At 40.7% G+C, this 15,716-nt stretch overlaps 1 long non-coding RNA gene across 1 annotated transcript in view; it reads right to left on the bottom strand.

Annotated features, from left to right (window-relative positions):
- LOC132210014 (uncharacterized) overlaps window positions 1-13,419 on the bottom strand; it is a 145,354-nt gene extending 131,935 nt beyond the window's left edge. Inside the window, exon 1 of the long non-coding RNA XR_009446169.1 lies at window positions 13,221-13,419. This is a non-coding gene — a long non-coding RNA (uncharacterized LOC132210014). The remainder of the gene's footprint in view (window positions 1-13,220) is intronic.
- Between the last annotated feature and the right edge of the window lie 2,297 nt (window positions 13,420-15,716).

Here is a 15,716-nt window from a genome sequence, read left to right as displayed (position 1 = left end):
CCCAACAACATATTCAGCTCCTTGCTGGTGTTAATGTTCTGAAAACATGCTAACAAGTGTTTCTAATTCCACCGCACTCTTCAATTTCCTTTTTGGAAATTACCTTTTTAATTTTAACGGTAGAGTTCTCACAGAGAATTATGAAACAAAACATTTCATTCTGGAGGTCAGTCATGCGTTCTGGGTTTTTACTTCATTTATCAAATGCTGAAAGTTTTTTTGATTTTACATCATGTCTTATTAGAGAGTCCAGAGTCTTTACAGTTACATACTTTCACTCTTTGACGACACACCCGCTCTTCCATTGCGTAACATTTTTCTGTTTTTCTTGTGTGTTCTACACATCCATCTGCCCAGTAGGTGACATGCTGTCAGAAATAATGAATCTTATCACTTCTCAGCATTACCTGCAGCTGGTTGCCCTCCAAATTCTGAGCACAGTTTACTCAAAAGTTTGAGTTCATAATTGCTGGAAAAATAGCAAACTGTATCAGTTTTTCTTTACTCAAGTCCTGAACTTCCTGGGTCCAGTGTGCTTATTCGGCAAAGACTAATCTATGTTCTTGTGGTTGAGGCAAATCATCAGAAAACTTAGGATGTAATATCCTTTCATACCTGCTTTTCTCATTTTATCTCAAACTAATCACACAAATGGGGCACTGTGGTTTACCAGAACAAACCATATGACGGACCTGCAAGACTTCAGGCTTAAGACACAAGTCTCATCACACACGTGAGTCGCTGGTTGGTGGGTTTTTTGGGTAACCCACAGATTACTTGCTCTCAACTATCCCTTGTGTGGTATTGAGGTATATCCTATAGCTTCAGTTTAGACTAGAATTTTTTTTTGTTTAAGAGTGCACATATGAAGTACAACTTAGATTTGTGCAGAACTCCTTATCCTCGCCAGATAAGAAAGTGGCTAACAAGAAGAACAGCCTGTACTGTGCTGTAATGTTCAATGTTCTAAGTAAGAGATGGTAGTGTATGACGGGTGCAGATGTGACTTTCTAAGGCAGAAAATCAGCCAGGAAGTACTGAGAGGGAAGTGAGGAAAAAAGAGTGGTCACATGGAGGACAAAGGAGATAAGTGACAGTAATTATAACACAGTGTGGAGCTGGAGGAGCACAGCAGGCCAGGCAGCATCAGAGTAGCAGGAAAGCTGATGTTTCAGGTCCCGACCCAAAACATCAGCTTTCCTGCTCCTCTAATGCTGCCTGGCCTGCTGTGCTCCTCCAGCTCCATACTGTGTTGTCTCTGACTCCAGCATCTGCAGTTCTTACTATCTCTAAGTGCCAGTAATTAATGACTTAATGATGCCATAAAAGGACAATTCGCAGATTACATCGATGAAAAACGGCAGGTTAGATTGCAGCAAAGCCATGGAAAAAGTGATAACATGTACAATTGGAAAGGGGGCCTCACAGTAAAGGAGGCAAAGACTCAAAAAATAATTATTTCCTTTCCAGTTGGCAATTTTTCAGTGTTATTGCGATAACAAAAATGAAGTGCACTCTATCTGTTGACCCTCACACCTATATAAAATCCAGATGAGAGCCAACAATGAAGCTCGCAATAGATAAATTTTTGGAAAGTGGCTCTGAAAATAATCTGTCAGGAATAAAATATTGAGGCTTAATGTATTCTGCTTCTCACAATAAATGTCACTGAATCCGGATAGCAGTCACAGCTGGCTGGAAGTGTTCAATTTAGAAAGAATAATTGATGAGCACTGGAACACATGCATGCATTACAAGGGATTAACTGATAAAAGAATGGTTCTGGTGGCTTGTAACGTAATATAAAAAAAAACTTATAAACCAGCAGAGTCTTGGTAGCAAGTCAACAGTATTGAAATCTGTGACAGACCACAACTGCGTTGCTCAAATAGAAAATTCAGGAAGAACTTTAGAAACAAAGGAAGCAGTTGAGTTTTTGACACTTGATTAAAAAAAGCACTCACTTCTGTAACTTTAGTGAATCTTTATGTTAGAGGATTTCCATAACTAAGAGATCTTTGTGGTAATGTTTTGAATGTGAGACAGCCATTGTACAATTTACCTCTAAGGTATAGACTTCTCAATTTGCTAAAACCCATTTTCTCCTTGTAAGTTTGCCAGGATAAATTTACCAGCTTTTTAGGGATAGGCTGGGAAGCTGGAAGGGTAATGGTTGGTGTGGCCATTGTCTTTGCATCTCTACCTTGGCAATGGCAGGAAAAAAGATCGGATGGGCCACCCATTCAAAGCCCATTTGAGCAACTTAAATGACTAATTGAGGGCCCCTTTGGCCTCCACCCACATTTTACCAGCAGTGCAATACTAACAGCCTATTGTCAGACGTAGTCGCTGCCTGTTAAACACTGGTAGAAAACCAGCATGTTTCTTTTGGGCTTTCATTGATCCATAAAGACAATCACAGCAGCAGTAGGGAATCAGCACAGAAATGGCTACACTCCTGGCAATGGTCACAAGGGTGCTGCATGCCTATGCTGCCCCTTACCCCCATGCCTTTGACAGGGACCTTCTGACCGGGCTTGGTGCCCCTAGACTCCAATTACCTGGTCTTGGAGGGAGGAGGGTAGTGGTTGGGACACAGCTCTTGATGTGATTGGCTGCTAAGGATGCAAAGCTACTAGCCCTGTAATTGAGTGGCAGCATTTGGGAGTGAATGGCCATTCTTCTTTGGAATGGCAGCCCTGGCGGTGGCGACTTCTTTCCTTGTTGCCAACAAGTTATGGCCCTGGGTTCCATGACCACTGAAGTGAATTCCTTTCCTGGCACCTCTGTAAATTTCATCTCATTGCATCTGTTGTTGCTGCTGAAGTTAAAGGTGCAGGCAGACTGGCAAACAAAACAATGAGCAATAAATATCAGTGAGGGCTACAGTTCAAGTTTACTGCTGATTATGAGATGCTAATTTTGAGGGAATCAGTAATAATGCATTGTCTCAAGTGTTTTAAAAGTGTTTGAGAGTGACAACTGAGTTTCAAATGAAGGAGGAGATTTGATAGCATTGTACAATGTTCCCATTATTTTTTAATCCTCATAACTGCAGTTATTGAAAACAAAACTCTGCCCAGGAAATAAGGATTGGTAGATGCACAACAGAAAACATGTTCCGACCCAGTGTGTCCTGACTGTTCAATAATAACAAACAATAATGATTTCATCCAGAGCTGTAGAAATGATACTTTCATACTCCATTGTTTTTCTGAACAACTTTTTGAAGTTCACCAACAATGAGCTCTCGCCTAGCTTTTGTTGTGGGACAATGATGAAGCTGAATGCCACAGTACTAAGGAAGTTGAAGGACAATCAGATAGGGTTCTCTTAACCACTGTCTAGTATATTTACTGGAAAAATACATATTTATAACCGCACCTAACAACAATATTAGGCTGAAGTGTGATGTTTATAAATGAGAGAGTAGTCATTTGACACCAATTTTTGTACTCACAAAAGAAACTTGCTGGCACTTAAGCAAGAGAGATAAATGTACATTATTATTGAGGTTTTCTATCATGCCAAGGTTTCTTCAACAGTTCTGTTCATTCTACAAGGCCCAAATTAACTAAAGTTTGAACACATTTTAACCTACAACATTTAATGTTAAGTTTCAACTCCATGATTTTAAAACTCCAAATTCTGTGTCACAGTCGTGACTTTGCAATTTAATAGAATCAGAATCATACAACACAGAATGGTTGGACCCTTCGATCCAACCAGTCCATGCCAAACATAATCCCAAACTAAACCAGTCTCACCTGTACGCTCCTGGCACATATCCCTCCAAATCTTTCCTATTCATGTACTTATCCAAAAGTCCTTTAAACACTGTAATCGTACCCACATCAACATCTCCTCAGGAGGTTTATTCCACACAAGAACCACCGTCTGTGTAAAAACTATATCTCTCATGTCTTTTTAAATCTTTCTCCTCTCACCTTAACAATTTGCCCTCTGGTCTTTAAATCTCCCATCCTAGGGAAAAGACAACTACTATTACTCTGCCTGTATGCTTCATGATTTTATAAACTTTTCCTCTCAAAACTTCAATCTGATCAGTGCTCATATTTGGACCCTCCACCTCGATTTCACAGGAAAGAGGTGATTCCTGATATCAGCCATGTTGTAAAATACTATTTACTGTAGATAAAATGTTCAAGATGAAACACAAACACCTTAAAAGTGCAGTTATTAAAATAGGTCAAAATAAACTTCAATATGTTCCAACTCAAATTATTGGCAATTAAAAGTAATTATAGAAAATAATTTCCGCATTAGAGATCAATTCTGGAATACATAAAAGAAAGCCACAAACTATGTAACATTAACTTCCAACAGTAAATACAACCCAATGTCATAAATAAACTGAACTATTAACCTCCCACAACTGTGGCCCATTAATTCAAAATAGGGGTCAAAATCTGGCTATTTCAAAATCAAAAAAAACCAACAGATTTTTCCATATTTTTCTACTGAAATAATTTAACTTCGCATTGTGTGGAGACGGTGGAAAAGAGTGGAAGAAAAAAAATAGTTTTTCACATCATGTGAGAACAGTCTTGTGCTGGATTTTTTTTTCAAAATTTGTTAAGTAGCAAGAAGGGAGAACAAAAACTCTGTCCAAAAGGATCTCTCCTCTAGCTTTAAATGTGTTTTTCACTTTGCTTAAAAAAAATTAGCACTTCGACAGTTAATGTGTGGGTTTGGCTCAAACTGCTTTTATCCAAGTCAAACATCTCAGTTTGCAGTAAATAGATGTGGAATTTCTCATGAATATCTGTTTTTGCCTCTCCATTTGTCCTAAAACGGTTATTTCAGTCTGTGGATAAAAGGCTTTCAAGAATCATTTAGAAACAGTTAAATATAACAAGCAGAAAAAAAAGCAATGAGAGTGCTTCAATAATGTAATCCAGAAAACACATCAACTGGCAGTTTCTTAAACCCCACCTAACGCATTTTCACATCAAATCCTTGGTCACTGATGAGGCATTACCTGTGCAGCATGTACATTGTGGACTGTACTTTCCCAGCTCAGCAGTGACTAGCATGGAGGTGAGGGGCAGGGAGTTGAATTCTGGAAAACATTCCCAGGGTCAGCTCAGTAAATGGATTGGCAACCCCCATCAATGAGGCAGGAAGGAAAATTAAGAACCATTCTGCAGGGCTGGTGGAATTTCGCTGCAGATGACTGACCTCTCCCACAGCATCAGTGACTATCAACTCCCTGGAGACAACTTCCCTATGGCAGGGTGGGGGGGGTCCATTGCAGCCATGTCCCAAAAATGGGAAACCGCACCCCAGCAAAAGCAGTACCCGTAATCCATGCATTTTTACCAGAGGCAGTGGGGAATGCTGCTGAAAATTTGACTTAAATTGGTTATTGCCAAGAGGTAGTGGCTTCCTGGACATCTAACTGTCTCAACATCACCTCTCTCATGGTGTAGCTGCAGAGGTTCCAACAAACTGGCAACACTGTCTTGGGTGGCACCATCGGGATCTCAGCTGCCATTCTTAATCAGTGGGCATGAAGACAACCAAATAAGAAGGTGCTGGACGATTATTTGGGCAAAATTAATATGCAAGGGCATGGGTAGAAAGCAGGAGATTGGCACTAAGTAAAGAAGCTCATTTAAGAAGCCAGTGAGGGGTTGAAGGGGCTGAATGGCCTCATCTGTGCCATAATACTTCTGTGACTAGATGATTCTTCCATTGATTGGGAGACTGCCTCCAGGAAGGGACCCGCACATTTTCTTAAAGATCTGTGGCCCCCACAACCCATGGGAAAATCCTGTCCACGAACTTTAATGCAGCCTTGAGTACAAATAAATCATATTAACAACTTGCAAGCAATTTTAAACAAAACAACCACAGCTCCAAATAGAAGATAAGAGTTGAAAGAGCATAGAACCAAGTTCCAAAGAGGCATCACTGAACTCAAAATGTTATCTCTGTTTCTCTTTCCAGATGCTGCTGAGTTTCTCCAGCATTTCCTGTTTTTCTTTCATTGAACTCAGCATTCAATTGCCACTGGGAGCATAATAATTTCAGAAAATCTGATTGAAAACAAAACCTAGGCTTCTGGTCTGTTTCCAACAGTTGGAACCGCACTTTAATTTACTCACTTTAATTTCCTGATACTAAAATTACTGTAGTTATAGAGGCAGAATAGGAAAATGCCATGACTACACTGTAAAATATTGCTTTGATAAAAAAATCCCCACCAGCAGTATTTGCTTTTTTTTCCCCCTCATAATAAAAAAAGTTAATAAGTGCTCCAAGTCTCTCTGAAGGTACCTCAATTGTGTAAAATTGAAAAGTAAACAGTTTGATCCCTTGGGCCTGATTTTGACCACTACTTTCTCCCTTTTAACAGTAAAACTCTTTCAAGTTTTTTTTCCAATATAATGGTTTTACCTGAAGCAGTGAGAAATCATTAAGGTTTAAGTTGGTTTCAAATCCAGACAACAGAGGCAGCACTGATGAGGAGGGAGGGAGAAAGTAGCTTTCCCAGATAATGAAATCTTACCTTAGAAACCTTCTCCTTATTATATCCTTGTGCATGTGCAGAATTAAAACTGTGGTTGCTCAGTGTTTGAGGTAATTATGTATTAACTAAATTACATTCCAAACAGCAGATCTAGCACAATATAAACAACTTACATATCTATAGGATAGAAGATAACAAGAACTGTAGATGCTGAAGTCACAGTCAACACAGTGAGGAGCTGGAGGAACACAGCAGGTCAGGCAGCATCAGAGGAGCAGGAAAGTCAGCTTTTTGGGCATGGGCCATTCCTTAACTGTTGGAGTCAGTAGGTTTGAAATAGATGTCGGTGCTGACATTGTTACTGGAGATGAAGACAGAGAGCTCCAGGAAGGAGAGGAAGGTAACAGAGATGGTCCAGATGAATTTGAGGTTGGATTGAAAGGTGTTAGTAAAGTTGATGAACTGTTCAAAGCTCCTCAGGGGAGCATGAGGCAGCACCAATGCAGTCAATGTAGCAGAGGAAGAGGTGAAGGATGGTGCCAGTGTAACAGCAGAAGAGAGACTGTTCCATGTATCCTACAAAGAGGCAGGCACAGCTTGGGCCCATGTGGGTACCCATAGCCAACCCTTCAGTAGGAGGAAGTAGGAGGAGTTAAAGGAGAAGTTGTTAAGGATAAGGACAAGTTCCGGGAGCAGATGAGGGTGTCGGTGGAGGGGGACTGGTTGGGCCTGCAGGAGAGGAAGAAGCAGAGGGCTTTTAGGCCATCTGCGTAGGGGATACAATTGTATAGGAATTGGAGGTCCATGGTGAAGATGAGGTTTTGTGGGCCGTGCAACTGAAAGTCTTGGAGGAGGTAGAGGGCATGGGGTGGTGTCCCGGACGTAGGTGGAGTGTTACTGGACAAAGGGGGAGAAAACAGAGTCAAAGTAAGTAGAGGTAAGTTCAGTGTGGCAGGAGCAGGCAGGCAAAATGGGGCAGCCGGGGCAGTCAGGTTTGTGTATTTTGGGAAGGAGATAGAAACAGACCGTGTGGGGTCGGCGAATGATGAAGTTGGAGGCTGTGTGTGGGACGTCACCTGAGATGATGAGGTTATGAATGGTCTGAAAGACAATGGTTTGGTGGTCAGGAGGGGGTCACGATCGATGAGGCAGTAGGAGAAGGTGTCAGAGAGTTGGCATCTGGTCTCGGTGATGTAAAGGTCAGTGTGCCATACCACTACTGCACCCCCCCCCCCCCCGCCGCCTTATCTGCAGGTTTGATGCTGAGGTTAGGGTTGCAGCAGAGGGAGCAGAGGGCTGCACATTCTGATGGGGAGCGGTTGGAGTAAGCGAGAGTGGTGGAGAGGGTCCAGGCCTGAAGCATTGATTCTTCTCTTCCTCTGAAGCTGCCTGAGCTGCTGGGTCCCTCCAGCTCCACATTAAGTGATGTATGCTATAGATATCATCAATACAAAGAGGAATTAGCTCAAAATGCTTCGTAAGGAGCGAGAAAGAATGGAGGAGAAGTAGGAAAAAGTAGAAGATTAAAAGTGTTGGAAGCCAAAATCAGAAATAACAATTTGTAAGGAACTCCAAAAATGCAAAAAGAGGACAAAGCAAAAGGGTATACTGAAGAAGTTCTAAGAACAAGGAGAAATCTGATGTTGGAAAAACAGATAACATTAGCGTTTAGAGACACCCAAAGCCAAGCATGTATAGGTAGGTCAGGGAGAGGTCTATAAACAGGGATGTAAACATTTAAGAGACATATCTCAGTTGACCTCAACAGGGAGAAAAATATCATGAGTCCAGAGCTTTGAAGAGTGCAAGATGAGAGTGGCAATATTTAAATAAACTGTAGCTTACAGATGTGGCAAAGGCTAAATTTCAGCAAGATTGAAAAGCCAGAGAAAGACATGAACCATGTATCAGCAGTGAAAGAAAACATCTTTAGAAACTGAATGTACAGAAGGAAGTTGAACTCAGCATTAAGAGGGAAACAAGTTTTGCCACTCCACACTTACAGCAAGGAAATTGGGCAAGAGATTTGTCGATGGATGGACTAAAAATGAAATTGAAGGAAATTTTGCATGTAATGACAGACAGGCAAGTGGAGAACATATGGTGATATGGAAATAACATTGGAATTAGAAGGTTAAAGCTTGATATTGTCAGCTAACTGGCAAATTCAGTTCCTATCCTTACAAGTGTTTTGGCAAGAAGTTGCATACAAAATTGAAAAGGAACATTCCTAGTGAGCAGAAAGCTCAAAAGGAGAAAAAAAATTCAGGAAATCATGCAAATGACAGATACTTCAAAATGGAGCTCCTGTATGACCACTACATTCATTTCCAAATATTACTGCTCCTTCCCTCTTGGAGGGCCATGTGGAGACAGGGAGTGAACTGATTAAAACATTGAATGCCACTGTGGTAACAGATGGGACAATAGAAAGGAGACAGCGGTGCCACAGATATAAATAACAGAGAAAGTAATGGGTAGATGTCAGAAATGTTGGAAGGAATAAGCAGTGATAACAAACTTTAAACATTGTCAAAAAAGGATGCTGCTTGCAACTTTAATTAATGCACACTCAGTGAGACAGGAAAATAGTTTAGAAGGTCTGTATAAGCACTGTTTAGGACTACACTTGCAAGGAAACATGTTCCAGGACTTGAGAAATACTATTTAAAGAAATTAAGGTTTGCAGGTGTTGTTTTAGGACAAAAGTGATTATAATAATTATTAATGATGTAGAAATAGTGCCTGAGAATAAACACAAGTTAATGACTCCAGCAGACATGGAAGATGAAAATTGGGATGTGAAGGAATTGAGAAAGCTTGGTGTATGGAAAGGGGCTATATATAAATTGGTGACTTGAAGTGGTGGAGTGGGCAGTAATTAGTAGTAATTAATTAAGCTGGTAATTAGTGTCCATGGGGTTGATAAATGGTACAACAAAGAAAGATCTAGCAGTGGATGAGAAGAGTTTGAAGTTAAACCTGCTGCCTAGGATGTTGCAAAATATTTTTTGTTATTGCATGTGGATGTCGCAAGCAAAATGAGGATTTATTGTATATCACCAGAAGATATAGGAGTAGAATTAGGCTGTTCAGCCCTTTGAGTCTGTTGCACCATTCAATCACGACTAATACATTTCTCAACCCCATTCTACCCATAACCTTGATCCCTTTATTAATCAAGAACCATCTATCTCAGTCAATGATACAATCAATGACTTGGCCTCCACAACCTTCTGCAGCAATTTGTTAGCAGATTCATTATCCTGTGGCTGAAGAAATTCCACCTCATCTCAGTTCTAAAGGTTGCCTTTCACTAGTGGAAGCATCTTCTCCACATCCATGCTATCCAGGCCTTTCAGTATTCTGTAATTTTCAATCAGATCTCACCATATCCTTCAAATCTCCATTGATTTCAGACCCAAAGAGCTCAAGTGCTCCTCATGTGACAAGCCCTTCATCCTCAATATCATTCTTGTAATCCTTGTCTGGACCCCCTCCAAGGTCAGCACATCCTTCCTTAGATACAAGGTCCAAAAGTGATTGCAATTTTCCAAATGCTGCCTGACCAATGCCTTAAACAGTCTCAGTAGCACATCTCTGTTCTTGTATTCTAGCCTTCTCAAAGTAAGTGCGAACATTGTATTTGCCTTCCTAACTGTCAAGTGAACCCACATGTTAACCTTAATAGAATACCGAACACGAACTCCCAAGTTCCTCTTTGCTTCAGATTTCCAAAGCTTTTCCTGACTTAGGAAATAATCTATTCTTCCTACCAAAATGCACATTCTCACACTTTCCCACAGTATTTTCTATCTGCCCCTTCTTTGCCCACTCTTCTAGCCTGTCCAAGTCCTTCTGCAGACTCCCAACTTCCTCAGCACTTCCTGCCCCTCCACCTATTTTTGAATCATCTTCAAACTTGGCAACAATGCACACAGTTCCTTCATCCAGATTGTTGATATATAAAGGTGAATAGTTGTGGTGCCAACATGGACCCCTGCAAGACTCCACTAGTCATCAGCTTCCATCTTGAAAAAGACCCATTTATCCTGACTCTCTGCCTTCTTCCTGTCAGCTAATCCTCAATCCATGCCACTGCCTTGTCCCTAACACCAAGGGCTCTTATTTTATTGAGCAGTCTCCTCTGTGGCATTTTGTCAAAAGCCTCCTGGAAATCCAAATAGATCAAATCCACTGGCTCTCTTTTGTCTACCTTGCTCATTGCCTCCTCAAAGAATTCTAACAGCCTTGGCTGGCATGACCTTCCCTTGGCAAAGTCTTGCTAGCGCTGCTCCATTTTACCCAAGCATTTTCTAGTAGTCTTCAACCTCACCCTTAATAATGGACTGTATAATTTTACCAATGACCGAGGTCAAGCATATAGCTTCCTGTCTTTCGCCTCCTTCCCTTCTTAAACAGGAATGTTACACTAGCAATTTCCCAGTCCTCTGGACTCTCCCGGGCTGCAGTGATTCCTGAAAGATCCCGCCAATGTCTCTGCAATCTCCCTAAGTGATCTCCTTCAGAATATCAGGTCTGGGTGATTTATCCACCTTCAGACCTTTCAGCTTAGCCAGCACTCTTCTTGAGTGACATTGACTACACCATCTCTGCTTCTGAGTCTCTTGAAGTTCTGGTATGCTGCTTGTATCATCCACTGTGAAGACTGATTCAAACTTGCTCCACAATTTCTTTGTTCCCCATTACTGCTTCTCCAGCCTTACCTTCCAGTGGTCCCAAGCCCACTCTTGCTCTGTTTTATATTTTATACATCTAAAAATTTCTTGAGATCTTCATTGACATTGCTAGCTAGCTTAACCTTATATTTCGTCTTCTCCAACCTTTTTGCTTTTTCAGTTATCCTGTACTGGGTTTTAAAGGCTTTTCAATCCTCTGGCCACTTCAGTGAACATTTAGGAGTCAACTATAGTGAGGTTGGACTAGAGTCACATATAGACGTGACTGTGTAAAATTTACAGGTTTCCTTCCAGGTGCATTTTTAAGACGTTTTATGTAATTTCATGCTCACCATTACTGTTTGCAAACTTTTATTCAAGATTTATTTATTTAACCGGTTGCCATAGTACAATTTGAATTTAAGTCAATAGATCATTTGACTCATCTGTCTGGATTACTAGTTCAATGATATAGCCACAACATTATCTACCCCTGTTTGAGGTCATCACACCAGATCTGGCACTGGAAAACCAGGCTATTGACTTTTCCTTAATTGAATTCAAGCCATTGACAAATGGATTTAAGACCATGGCGGTGGGAAGGGGGGGGGGGTCTACTGTTGGAGGAATAGTGGAAGTGAGAAATACGCCATAATAAGATGAAAATGAGCGTGTTGCAAGTGGGTCATAGACATCTGTGCATTAGATCAGTGAAGGTTGTTGATATTATTGCAGCTAAAAAGGGACAAAACAGTGTATGAGTTGAGAGAAATTTGAGCGAAATGCTTGATTTTTAGCCAGGGCAGATGGTAACAAAAGAGTAGTTTGATACAGGCAATGTGATATTTAGAGAAAAACAGTCAAGGAAATCAAGAAATATTTTGTCATTAGCAGCCAGTGAGTCTAAAGTGTGAGTATTAGGTTGAAGTATAAAGTCTTCATGTGCAGATACTAATCAGTGTGGAAACTAAGGATAAAACAAATGAAAAATCACTGAGCCTGTGAGACTAAGGTGAAGTGGATGGAAATTCCAGCTGGACAGTAAACATTTCCCTGCCACCAACTATTTTCCAAACTGTACTTCTATTTAACAAAGTAAAACTAAAAGATACCAGTGTCTTCAAAATGTACCCTGGACCATAGACATCAGGGTGACCAATCGTTGTCGAATAAATTAAGGGATGTCAGCTGGGGTGACGGAGGAGGTAGGTCCTGAGGGCAAGAGGGTTTCAGACGTGTTTCTTAAGACCATAGTAGAGGGGAGTTGGTTTAAAATCCACTAAAATTTGCACTTATGTTGATGAGTTACAATACTATGTTATCTCTGCTAGCTGACTCATTCACTTGCAGTCCCATTCCAATCAATTAATCTCATCCTGGAGTGTCCCACAGGCTGTGCTGAAAGAAGCCGACCCTTAAGGAGGCACAAGACAACCAAAAGGAACGATGCACTAAAATAGGAGACTGTTGGTTACCGTGGTAGATATGCATTTTATCTGGGTCAAATATAAGCAAAAAATACCATTAACAAAATAACTCTGGAATACAGTGTAGCAATAGAAAATAAGTCAAATTTTGCTTTTTTAAAAAAAAAGTCCACTTATATTTTAGAATAATCTTTACTCAAGGTCTCTTCTCCCCATCCCCATTTTTCAGATTTTCAATGTTCATATTTAATTATTGATAACGTCAAGATACATTCACCTAATGATTCAGCATATATTATTTTTAAATAATATTTTAGATCATGCTGGAACAAATCTCCGTATGTAGGTTGGGCTGAAACGCCGAGGTAGTTACACTGCCTCAGTGCGATAAGAACCCTGATTTCAGTAAGTATTTGCTAAGGTCTCCAATATTTCTTTCATATCCAATTATAATTCCAAAGCATCTTCCAGGATGGCTAGAGATACATGTGACGTTAAACATTCTCAAAGTCCAGCCCAGCTATCAAGGAAGTTGATATTATTTGACATTGCCCAGGTGAAATTCCTACCTGGGCATAAGACCGCTGACCGACTGTAGGTCATAAGTAATGAACTCACCCTTTGCAATGTCCTGTGTCTTCTGTTCTCCTTCCTCCCGTCTCCAGCGCCGATGCTCCTTGGGGAAGCAAGCGAAAAATTGGCTTTCTCATCTGTCTCCCTGATTCCACCGCCTTTGCTGTCAGCGTGTCCAGCAACAGCAGTTGATTTCCTCCCCAACCCCCTCCCAGCTTCTCGAACTCTGCTCAATCTTGCTCAGATGCTTCACGCTCTTGAAGTCAGGGGCAGGCAGAGCTTACGTGCGGTTTCGGAGTCAGGCGTTTTTTTTCGGTGGCTTGAATTCATGAGTGTACGTGAGGGCGTGCAGACTTTCCTGTCGCACGCATGCTTTAACAATTAACAGTCTTACAATGTGTTCTCGACCACAAGTCTAAGTAGGTTTTTTTTATGTGTGCGTGTGTTGTGTGGATGTGTTGGCGTGCGCCTACCATTTGGAGTATACAGCTGTGGTTTTATTTGTGGAAACAAGTCCTGCTTTTAGTGCAGGAAGTAAAAAGGTTTGTTTTGTAAAATAGTGTTTGTGGAAATATTCGCAACACCTGGTCAAAGGATCTGCTAGGGGAGTAGCCATACACTTAATCAACCAGTACAGATATGTTCTGACACACCTTTGGTGCAGATGGGACTAGGGATACCAGCATGTTGTAAAATATAGTCATACACTACACCTCAATAGCCCTCAGTGAAGCATAGACTAAACTAAATGACAGCTGAGGGTGGAAATTGGTTTGAGGTAAGTGCAGTTATACTACATAAACAATGCAAGGGTTTACCACAGCTGCATAATCTCATCGTGGGGTCAAAAAATTCAGTTAGTTCAGATTCATCCTTCAGAGTGGATGGGATCTGAACCTGAAGCTGGTGGCCCAGTGGAAGGCTGACTACAACTGCACAATAAGAGCCTCTACCAAAGTACTCAAATTTTGTTTAACAATTTGCATAAATATTCACAACTGTTGTCCTGCATGGGGCTGCGGCCAAAACCACTAGACCATTCTCCTAACCTTCCAAATAAACCCCATCTACCTACAATCCAGCAGATGGCCATTCAGTTATACTCCACTCCCCTCTCACCATTTCAGGCAGGATGTGGACAGAGGGTTTTAAGTGAAGTCCAGAAGTTAAAATACTGAAGGCATAAAGCTTGGGTCAACAAGCATATGTTGTTTTCACTGTGTACACAAAACCCCACCGTGTCAAAACCAACCCTAAAGTGTCTTATTTTAATTTGATATTTCTACAATTAAATTTCAGGAAACATTCAAAAGCATTTTTGAAAGGCCACACAAGAAATTGCTACTTAAAATCATGAGATTAGGCTAACATGTAGGCACAGTGGACTTGCTATCTGTCAGAAAGTGGAGATTAAGTTATTTTTAGGATTACGGAGTGTAACTTGTAGAGTTTGCAACTTTACTGACAGTACAAAATGGGAAAGTAGGCTGTGAGAAAGATGCAAAAATGTTGTAAAGGGTGGTTGTGGACTGGTTAAGTGATTGTCAAGAAGATGGCAGAAGAGGTATAATGTGGGCAAGTCTGAAATTCTCCACTTTAGTAGAAATATGGAAAAGCAGAATTTTCTTAGGGGGTAAGAGGCTGGTAAATGTTAGAGTTGAATGGACTTTCAGTATTCTTGTATCACAGAAAGCTAATGTGCTGGTAAGTAATTCGGAAGGCAAATGGTGTTTTTGACTTCATTGCAAACAAGTTACAATATAAGAGTTTTACACAGAGCTTTGGTGCAACCACACCTAGAATATTGTGTAGAGCTTTGGCCTTATCATCCAAACAACAATATATGCTCTTTAGCAGGGATTAGAACATTAGCAAAATTGATTTATAAATTGAGAGTGTGGTCCAATGCAGGCAAATCGAGTATGGCAGTCCCATGTTCACTGTAGCCCAGCAGAATGAGACAAAAACTGCTGAGCAGCTTTAACAGAGGAAATGAAAAAACAGTCTTCACAGAGGAAAGCTATGAATTGTTAGAATTCCATCCCAGAATTCACCAGATAATTATATTCATGCCACAGGATGACAAATTCTTGGGCATAGGTCAAGTAATTTTGGTGACAGGGTGGGAAAGTGGAGTTGATGTAAAAATCAACAAAACCTTACTAAATCATGGAAAAACATGGTTGGCCAACATAAATTTATTTCTTTTTATAAAGAATCACTCTACCAAATTTATAAATCGTCCAAATTCAAAGTACAAACATTGCCCACTTGGGGCAGCCTATGGCCTTGATTTATGATTTATGGTCTTATTTTCCCTGATCATGACCTGTGTTCTTGATAATTAGCTCAGCCTCTAATTATCACCTGCTGAGCAGCCTTAAATGACAGGCCCATGTTCCTACCTGTGCACTACAGCTAGGTCCTACTGACAGGTAAAGAATAGCTGAAGAAGGATAATACCTGAAACAATGACTTCTCCATTCCTCCAGATGCTGCCTGGTTTGCTGTGTGCTTCCAGCCTCCTGTTTGTCTACCTTG

The sequence above is a fragment of the Stegostoma tigrinum genome, chromosome 9 (genome assembly GCF_030684315.1).
Source record: "Stegostoma tigrinum isolate sSteTig4 chromosome 9, sSteTig4.hap1, whole genome shotgun sequence".
In the NCBI taxonomy this organism is placed as follows: domain Eukaryota; kingdom Metazoa; phylum Chordata; class Chondrichthyes; order Orectolobiformes; family Stegostomatidae; genus Stegostoma; species Stegostoma tigrinum.
This window is presented reverse-complemented; position numbering and strand designations above follow the sequence as displayed.